At 37.3% G+C, this 10,692-nt stretch overlaps 1 non-coding gene across 1 annotated transcript; it reads right to left on the bottom strand.

The window, feature by feature from the left end:
* Positions 1 to 4,639: 4,639 nt before the first annotated feature.
* Positions 4,640 to 4,803, bottom strand: LOC115869402. Its single transcript, XR_004046158.1, has one exon. It is a non-coding gene; the product is annotated as a U1 spliceosomal RNA (small nuclear RNA).
* Between the last annotated feature and the right edge of the window lie 5,889 nt (positions 4,804 to 10,692).

Here is a 10,692-nt window from a genome sequence, read left to right as displayed (position 1 = left end):
GTTTGGACTATACTAGGCAAACTTGGATTTATGGTACCTTACTTATGCAAAATGTAATTGGTCATTAAATTATCTCAGATATCTAGCTTTAAAAGAATACAGAGGAAAACACAGAATTATTGTACTAACAAGAAATGGTCACGATTCCGCCACTTTAAGAGGTGGCATATGATCAAGCACCAGCGGTACCAGAGGAAGAAGTCTAAGCTGTACGGCGGTATCAGCAAAAAACAAGATTCCAGAGATTGACAGAAGACCAACTGAGATGCTTCAACAAGCTGTGAAAACACCGAAAACACTCCATTGTACATAGGGTCCTGGAGTCACATCCAATCTGATGGCACCAAACAAGAAGGTATATAGAGACATAAGCTTCATGGGGTTTGCTTTTCTAGAGAGCCCAGCCTAGGGCAGAAGGTCATACTATGGCTCTCATGGACTTGTTTTAATTTCCTCCAACTTCGACCTAACTCACATATGAGCAGTTAATGATCCCTTCCATAGTCAGCTCCTAGCCTTTTTATTACAGTTGATAAGTAGTTTTTTCTTTTGTTTTTTTCCACTAAGATATTGATTTGATTACAGTTTATCCTGTATGGTATATTCAAAGGTAGAGTCTCCATTATATTGTTGAAACAATATTTGATATGAAGAATTCGTTGGTCTTGCATAATTCCATCATGGAATCTAGCAGTTTGTTTATATCATAAAGGCCCTATTTCCTGTTTTCCAATAGTACTATTTTCTTTACCCCCAACTTTTGCATTCCAGTTACCAGTGATTGACATTGCATTTTAACTGCATATTTGATCACATTCAGACTGTAGAATTTGGTAAGAGTCTACACTGGCTTCATCCTGGGCATGGCAGTATGTAAATTAGTATGTAAATTGATTAATTGTCTTATCAAGTGATCTTCTTTGTTGCTGTGTATGTTTTCCTATCACTAACAGTGTTATTCTTCAAGAGAGCCCTTGAAATGTTCCTTTGAGTGATGAATGCAATGTTTTACTCTTCAATTTGTCTTTCCCAGCATGACAGACCATCTGACTGCCTAATCCAGAAAGGTCCATTTAAGCTCTAATCTTACATATTTTATATACTAGCTCCATACAGTGTATATATTGAGAGATCAGTCCCTGGAGAAGGACATCATGTTTGGTAAAAAGGAAAGGGCAGCGAAAAAGAGAAAAGTCCTCACCGAGATGGATCGACACGGTGGCTGCCTCAATGGGCTCGGGCATAGGAACAATTGTGAGGTCGGCACAGAACCATGCAGTGTTTCCTTCTGTTGTGCCTAGGGTCATTATGAAACCTATTATTCTCTCTCTATTAATACATAGCAAATATATATACTAGATGTATTCTATATCATTTTTAGGGAGCTCCGGTGGCTTGGTGGTTATGAGTTGGGCTGCTAACCTCAGAGTCCACAGTTCTAAACCATCAGCCACTCCATGGGAGAAAGAAAGGGTATTTTACTTGTGGAGAGTTACAAGTTCAGAAACTCACGGGGGCAGATATTCCCTGTCCTATCGGGCTGATATGAGGCAGCATTGACTAAATGGCAGTGAGTTGGGCTTTGGGATTATATCACTTTTAATGACTTACAATTTTCCTAGATTCATATTTCATATATTCCACATTCCAAAAACAAGTGGATGTTTGAATATATTTCTTCTAAATTTGGGCCGTAGCTTGGTCTGCTAACCACAAGGTGAGCGGTTCAGAATCACCCTGTGGGAAAATGTTGAGACTTTCTCCTCTTTGAAGAGGTTACAAGCTCAGACACTTACAGGGGAAAGTTTACTCTGTCCCGCAAGGTCACTGAGTTGGAATGAACTTGATGGCCATGACTTCGTTGGTTCATTTTTAATCACTTCAGCAAATAAGAGTAATGAAAGCGTTAGTCTGTTCACAGTATTAAAATCAACTCTATGTGGGGGAGGCAGCCCTTCCCAGTTGTATTTTAATTTCTTCCCAACCCAAGGAGTTGGTCTTCTCATGCTATTTCAGATAATATTCTGCTACTGTTCATAAGGTTTCAGTGGCTAATTTTTTTTTAACTGAGTGCTTCCTTTTGTTGCCTAGTCTGTCTTAGTCTAGAAGCTCCATTAACATCTGTCCACCATGAATGCCCTGTACTTAAGATACTAGTGGCATAGTTTCTAACATCACATTAACGTACACATATGACAAAATGTCAGTTAAATTGCATTAGAATAGCCAACTAAAATGTACATGTCAAGGTCTAAATCAGTTAAGTTTAGGTAAGAATTTCATCTAATATCAGAGCCTACTGGCAAACAATGTGACATTGATAAGATTAATAATCTAATCAATAAACAGATCACAATACCATTTTTGTGCCTAAATTAGCTTTACAATGCATACGAATCATTGGTTAAGTAATTTATACTTATATTATCTTACTGATAGCCAATATTCTGGGACTACTACTTATTATTATTATTCCTTTTACATTTAAGGAAAGGGAAGGTTGAGATGTTAAGTAACTTACCTGAAGATATATAATAAATAAATGGAAATGCTAATATTTGACCTCAGTTACTCAAAAACAGGACAAAAATGGGATTCCTGAAGCTCTTAATAATGTATGTGTGTGTGAGTGTGTGTGTACGTGCATGTGTGTATGTGTGCTTGTACATACATTACCCAAGAAGATAAAAGATACTCTGTGTGGATTGGAGAAAAGTAAAAGTGACCAAAAGATGTTATTAAAGAAATTTAAAGCCATATATTTTAAGAACATGTTTTTTTCCAAGCTCAAATAGCTAACTTCTAAAGAGAGAGATTTGAATTTATTAACAGAGCATTAAAAATATCTAAGACTTAATTCGTGAATTAAGAATTTAGCCTTTCTAAAATAGCAATTACTATAGCAAAAGATTGCAAAATACTCCACTCATGTGTAAGAACATAGTTCTCTCTCTTCTCTGTTCTGGTGCAACCAACCCTTCTGACCTCTTAATGTGTGTAATTATCTCAGTAGACTCTCCCTAATGAGGACTGGTTTGGTGAGAGGGCTCACTGAACTCCCACCAGCATCAAATAGACCACCTACAGGAAGTGAAAACATTTGCAAAGAAGTGCAAATAATGTAAAATCAAACCAGAAAGTTATTCAAACATTAGTTCCTACATTTGACAGTTACATACCTGAGTGATGATTTTTCTATAGAAGTAATATTGTGAAGACTTGGTTGAGAAAAAATTTAGATTTAAAAAAGTTTTCTTTAAATGACTTTTATGCCTCAATCTCAGGGAACAAAAATCCGCCTGGAATGTCATTTATTTACTTTTCTACACTAGTCAGTAGAGTAGCTACAAAATAACTCCACTTTTTCCTTGATGACAACCGATCTTATTGTGCCTCAGGGTCATCTTTCAGAACTTTGTTTTCATTGCACAAGACCTGTTGTGTAGACATTTTAAACAATTGGCCTCAGGATAGAGCCTGGATGGTTCTATTAGAAAACAAAAGCCCAAATGTTAGCTAACTTCTAACTTTTCCTGTGCTCCTAAAAAACAAATATAGTAATTTCATATGGCTATTTTGGGTGCTCCTGGTGGTTTGTGTTGTTACAATGTTAGTTACTCTATCACAGTTATGACATTTCAAATACTAAACAGTCTCCCACGGTGGCATATTAGCAGGGCTTCCAATCAGAGCAGGAAGAAAGATTTGATGCTCTGCTTCTTCCCCCACAAAATAGCAACCACATACACAAAAGAACAGTGTGGTATAGTGATGGAATCTGAAGTCACTCAAAATAAACAATGTCCGCAGCAATGGATTCAAATACACCAAATGATTATGGACATAGTGCAAGATTAGATCATATTTTGTTTTGTTAAACATCACATCTCCACAAGTCAGTGCCAAGTCCATAGCAACTAACAATAACCCTGTGTTTCAGTGCTCTGAATATGCAGGCTCCTGAAGTCATTTTTGTTGAAGAGACTACCTGAAGAGATCATGCATTTGCTTTCGTACTAGGACACTCTTTAACTCTGTTTAACATTGTTACACCCCACGATTTTCTAGAGAAGAAACTGATGGACTATCTGCTAACTGTGTGGCACCTGTGCTACAACTTCGTAGACCCTAGACGTCTAGTGAAAGCAGAACATAACTTTCTCCTTTGGGCTTTTTCCTACTGTGACAGGCATGGTGACATGATCTCACCTCTGGGAAAGTGACCTGCAGAACACTATTTTTCCACACTCCTAAAATAAAGTTGTGTATCTGATCCAGAGTATAGACCACTATTAAATGAACCATGGTTTAATAAGTATAGTTTAGCTAGAATTCTGAGAATAATTACTAGTTTATATTATTCAAAAGACATTAAAAACCTACCAAACATTAGAAAAATGTCTTCCATTAAATTTGAGTGTAGATGGCCCTAAATCCCCAAAGAATACAAAATGTTAAATATACTTTTTCACATAAATCATAATTGTTCTTATATTGAAGTTGTGCTTACATAAAATTGAACAGAATGGGAAAATAAAATGAAAAAATAATTTTTATCTGGATTCTACCTCTTAAAACACTTATCTTCAATTTGATTCATTTAATTCAATAATTAGTATTTCTGGACCATTTTTTTTTTCAGGGGATAGCGTGAATGCAGTCCCCCACTACCACAAATTATGCAGTCGAGTTTCCCACATTTGGGGAAATCGCAGGGGTCAGCACACCCGGAGTGCAATGGGTGAGCCTCGCCCTGGGAAAACCACCTTCGTGATCATGGCATCTCCCCTGCCAGGTAAGTATGCTACGCTAGATGCTAGGAATTTATGGACCCTGATGGGCAATGAAAATATTAAGTTTCAAGTGTAAAAAACAAAGTATAGAACATTTATACATATAAAATGGAAATAATGATTATAATGAATATAAATTCTTGAAATAGAGAACAAGTTTTTGTTATTATAAAACAATAAGTAAAACATGTTGGAACATTTTAATAGACACTTTTATGAAACAAAGTGTTGATATATGCTGTGTTATTATTTCTTCATATATCCTCCATCTTGGTCAATGCCTTACTTCAGGTATTGTTTCTATCTCTCTAGCCATTCCCTGGAGAATTTGCCCTCTTCTTCCATTTACAAATCAAAATGGAAATCTTGTCTTTTTCTAGGAACTCATATGGGGTTTCTTTTCCATGTTCTTTAAGTTTGGGGAACAAAACAATGTCTGGAGGTGCAAGATCGGGGCTCTAGGGTGTATGGTGTAAGTCTTCCCAAATAAATTCTCCTAGGACAGCTCTTGCTATCCTCCACAAATGAAAAGTTGCATTTGCATTGTTGTGATAGAAAAAGAATTCTTAGCAAATCCTTTTCTGGACTGTTCCTCAGTAATGTATTCTTCAATTTTCTTTAAATTTCTTGTTAATAGGTTCTCATGATCCTGCTCTGTCCTTCAAGAAAATTTCTCAAGATGGCCCCTTGGGAATCCCAAGAAAATAGTTGCCATCACCTGCTGAATTGACCTTTCTTCCTGGATTCATCTGGCCCAAAGGAGCTCCTTGAACACCACTGTTCCGATTGGATTCTTTTTCTAAGCACAATAACAAGACTAAGACAAGTGTATCAATGGAGAGGATTTGTCTGCAGCCATCCACTAATTGTAAAGATATATTTTAGACACATTGTTTGGAATAAACACAAGCATGTATGAACTTTCTAGTAGTATTATTTTTGACTTACTCTTACATCTGTGACTCATAGTGTTCTAACTATGCCAGGCACTACTTTTGCTCATCTTTCTTAAACCAATTGCCATTGAGTTGATCTTGGTTCATGGCAGCCTCAGGTCTAAGTATACTCACATACTCCATAAGGTTTCTCATGACCGACTTTTCAGAATTTGATCACCGGGCCTCACTCCTGAAACACCTCTGGATCTACATTAACCTTTGATTTTCCAATGAACAATTATACATGTTAATCTTTGTTACTAGACAGGGACTTTATTCATCTTGTTAGCTACTTTCAAATTCACCTACTCATAGCCTTTTGATAAAAAGTACAGCAAAGTTACCATAGTATAGAAACTAACGTTTACGACTAAGAAGGTAACTAACAAATACCCAGAACTCTGTGAAAAGATTGCTAAACTGAAATATACTTAAGCACACAGGTCATTATTCTATTTTCCAAACTACATCTTAATAGCAGAAACTTGATTTCTGTCTTCTATTTACACAGTAAAATAATAGCCAAGTAGATTTTTCTGTTTTACTTTATCTACTTTTTAAATGGTACAATGTAACTGAGTAAAAAGTGCTACAGAAGTGAAGGAGAATAAAATATTAACAATAATTGTTTTTACCGTTGTGTTAGGGTGGATTGTATATAGAAACAAACCAGTGATACTCATCTATGTACAAGAAAGGAATTTATATTAAGAAGCAACTTTACAGCAAGAAGGTGCACCCAACCCCATTCGACTCAAGTCTACAGGTCCAATACCAGCCTAGGCCCTCTTCAGACTTATGTAGCTGCAGGGAAATGATGCTGAAAGATGAAGTGGAAGCACAGCTACCACAGGCCAGTGAGTGCAGGATCAGTGGAGGCATGGCAGGGCACTGACAGCGCTCAGAGTCAGAGGCTCACATAGGGCAGACTCTGGAGCTCGACACAGATTCCCATAAAGTCCCTGCAAGTAGGAACGTGATGTGAAAGAGAAGATTCCTGGCTGATCTCTGTTTGATCTTGCTTTTATAGAAAAGACTACACCAAGGAGGTGTCATCGCACTACCACTTAAATGACAGATTGAACTCTACCCCTAGGCACGAGTGTGTTTGGCAGAGTTCTCTAGAGAAACAAAACCAGGACACTTATGATTACATATATATATATGTGGATAGGTTTATACAGCCAGAGAGAATATAACAGCTAATTAGTCTCAAGCAATGCATGGGGACAGGATTCACTAGCCTCAAGCTCAAGTGGTCTACACACCAGCAGCATGGCTAAACAGGTCTTGAAGGAGCCTCAAGCTCTAGCAACACAATCCCTGGCTTGGCTTGCCCTGAATTAGTGTAGCACACCGGTTGAGGCAGAGAATGAGCTAAAGCAACAGCACGCTGGTCAGATCACCAGGGACCAAGTGAGAGCTGGGATGCCAGCAGTTTTCATTTATTTCTGTTGTCCATCAATCAAACTCCGCCCACATATTCCTATTGGCCTAGTTGGCACAGTAAACCTAACTAGCACAAGGAATGTCTAATGGACATAATAGCTAAGTGCCACAACAAGGTAGACAGTCACTACTGCTACTTATTCCTTTAGGTTATAGAGAGCTAGAAGAACAAATTACTAACAGGTAGCAGAGTCATGCAAAGGGAGCATAAAGAAACTAAGTTACCTTTACTAAAGAAGAGTCAATATACTCGTAATCCCTTCCTTCATCCTGCATCTAATCCTCTGGGAGCAATAAAAGACAAAATATCTCTAAGCGCACAAAAGCAGGTACCGATGCTCCTTACCCTCCTGCCCTTCACATGCACTACACAGCTTACTAGACATAAATATCATTTACACAATATTGAACCCAAAGTGGATAATAGCCATTACCTTTTGTTTTTAGAGATGTTTTATAGACTATATAGGAAACTCCAATGTACTTCCAAGAAAGAAGTGACTTATCGTGCTATACAGTTGTTTTGTTCTCTTCTGTTTTTAAAACAGTCCTCTCATCACTTCATTGTACAAGAAAATGCAAACCACAGCTGGAACATGTGCACTGGATAAAATATAAAACAAAGGAGGTTTAAAGTATATAAAGAGAGGCAGAGACACATACAATCCTTCAGCCTTTTCCTTAAGTCAGGCAGCAAATCATAGCTTTGTCAACTTAAAGTACATAAAGACTATATTCTGAGAGAAGTGCCCTGGTGGAGCAGTGGATTAAGTCCTCAACTGCTTATACAAGGTTGGTTGGTTCAAAACTACCAATGGCTCTGTGGGAGGAAGATACAACAGTCCTTAAAGATTACAGAACCTTGGGGACCCTAGGGGACGGACAGGTTTACTCTCTTCTATAGGCTTAATGAGTATGTTTTGAAAAAGATGATGGCAACACACGTGTTTGACAAAATGGATACATGTATGGGTTGTGATAAGAGCTATAAGAGCCCCTAATAAAATTTTTTTTTTTAAAAAGAAAAGAATTGACAGAACAGTAATGGGTTCTTGTTGGGTATATTTTGAAATCAAGTATAAGAAAAACTAAAATAATCTGTGCTGAAAAATGAGCCAAAGAAATAAGCAGCCATGTTTTTACTAACAGTCTGGGAGAACAATAAAATGGATAAACAAAAACAATGCTGGCAGGAACTGAACTTTTTTCCAGCCAAGCTGATAGGAATAAGTATTCCTCAAAGGAAGTTTCCCAGAATACTTGCCAAAAACTCAGAAGGGGTGTAGTAGTTACATAATCTCATGTCAACTTGAAGATGTAAAAATGTAGGAGGGGTGTCAATCAGGTCACTGTCTGAGGGTCCTTACTTGTGGGCGTGACCTTCTCCTAAGGAGGGTCCTGGGAACCTTCCCCTCTCTCTCTGCTTCAGGTGAGCCACTCAGGGACCTGCCAGATCCCTGGATATGCGTCCACCGCCATTGAATCTACAGGACTGCACCCACCAGCCTGCGATACTCCTGCATTCTGAATCATTGTATGTAGCTGTGTGAGTCCGAAGAGGGATTTATGAACAAGTATCAGACTTATGAACTTGAACTGGACTGGGTGGGGATGTTTGCTTGATATGTAATTACTTCTTGATATAAAACTCTCCCTTTTATACATATATGAGTGTCACTAGATTTGTTTCTTTAGTCAAACCAGCCTAACAGAGGGGGATTCTTGAAAATCCTAGCATATTACCTCAAAAATGAATGAACCATCATTTCTGCAAGAATGGATAATATCCTGAGATTAGCTTTATGCAGATCAGAGTTTGGATATTGTTGTTGTTAGGTGCCATTAGGTCCTTTCCAACCCGTAGTGAGCCTATACACCACAGAACGAAACACTGCTCCCTCCTGTGTTCCCTCCCAGTCATTCCAATGCTTGAGCTTACTGTTACAGCCAGGGTGTCAATCCGCCTCCTGAAGAGCCTTCCTCTCCTTCACTACCCATCTACTTTACCAAACATAGTGTCCTTCTCCAGGGACTGGTCTCTCCTGACGGCATGTCCAAAATCACTATCCTTGCATCTAAGGAGCATTTCCTCTAAAACAGATGGGTCTGTCCTTGGAGTCATCCCTGGTCAATATTTTTCACCAGCGCATCAATACTTCTTCAGTCTTGGTTATTCAACTTTCAAATTCTAACTTTCACATGCATATGTGATAATGTAATTATCCTCCACATCAGGGCTTGATGCAACCATCCTATGTGTCCTAAATCCATACCTCTAAGATGCTAATGAGGCAGGATTAATGGCTGTAAAGTTAACAAGGAGAACACACTCTGCCAGATTGTATTATATTTGTATAACATTTGTATCATATGTATAAAACTTGAATACTATTGTACTTGTATAATATTGTGTAATTATTATATATATTACATAATTCTTATATTTTCTTGCTGGATTTGTTTAGGTGAAAGTTTTCATAGTAATTCATTTTCCTAATAAACAGTGCATACAGAAATTGCTTCCTGGCATTCGTGCAATCCCCACAATGCACCAGCACTCTCTGCTCCCTCCGTGAATTACCCATTTTCATTCCTCTGGATTGCCTGTCTCTCCCTCTTTTCTGACCTTTGGTTTGGGGCACTGTTACCCTTTTGGTCCCTGACAGTTCTGAGGAGGATATTCCTCATTGGAACTGCTCTTTGTTTATAATCCTGTATGTTATTTCAAGTAATACACAATAAAAAATTTAAAAATATTTAAATGCTCTAAAATCTCCATACAAAAGGAACAGAATTCGAGAATGGATAAAACAAAACAAAAAATAATGATCCACCTGTTACTATATGAAAGAAACACACCTTAGACACAGACACCGGAAATCAAAGCATGGAAACAGCAAACAAAAAATGAGCAGCCTGGAAATGCTGATATCAAATCAAATAGTATTTTATCAAAGCATAAGAAATAAATTAGTATGTTACATAAGATTAAAAGGATCAATCCAGAAAGAAGATAAAACTTTTATAAATATACATGAAAATATATGGTCCATGTATACACAAAATATATGGTCAGTGTCCCAAAATACAAAAAAATATATGGTCTATAATATCTAATGAGACTTAGAATTCCCATGAGTTACCTTTCAGTAGCTCTAGGGAAGTTGTAGATGACTGCTTGTATAATAAATATGGAATATTAACAATATAAAGTAATACTCAATCTGCTAATGAAATTTCAATATATTCCTCTATACATTTATATACTTTATGAGCTAACATTATCAGATTATGTAATAAAATTTGTTTTATATCTTTTCCTGTGGATCGTGGTAAAGAGTCATCAACATTAAATCAAAGAAAACAATTAGAGAACTTGGGATCTAGATTAAGAATTTGTGAAAAATAAAAAGGAGCCTCGCTGACTTTCTGGATATAACACTCCATGTACACTGATCGTTTTCTTTGTTAGATGAACAGGTATTAAACATCACAATCCACGGAAACTGTAA

This window comes from Echinops telfairi, unplaced genomic scaffold (assembly GCF_000313985.2).
Source record: "Echinops telfairi isolate 266 unplaced genomic scaffold, ASM31398v2 ScPeMD7_25;HRSCAF=90, whole genome shotgun sequence".
Taxonomy (NCBI): domain Eukaryota; kingdom Metazoa; phylum Chordata; class Mammalia; order Afrosoricida; family Tenrecidae; genus Echinops; species Echinops telfairi.
The sequence above is the reverse complement of the archived record's forward strand: the minus strand, read 5'-3'. Positions and strand labels throughout refer to the sequence as shown.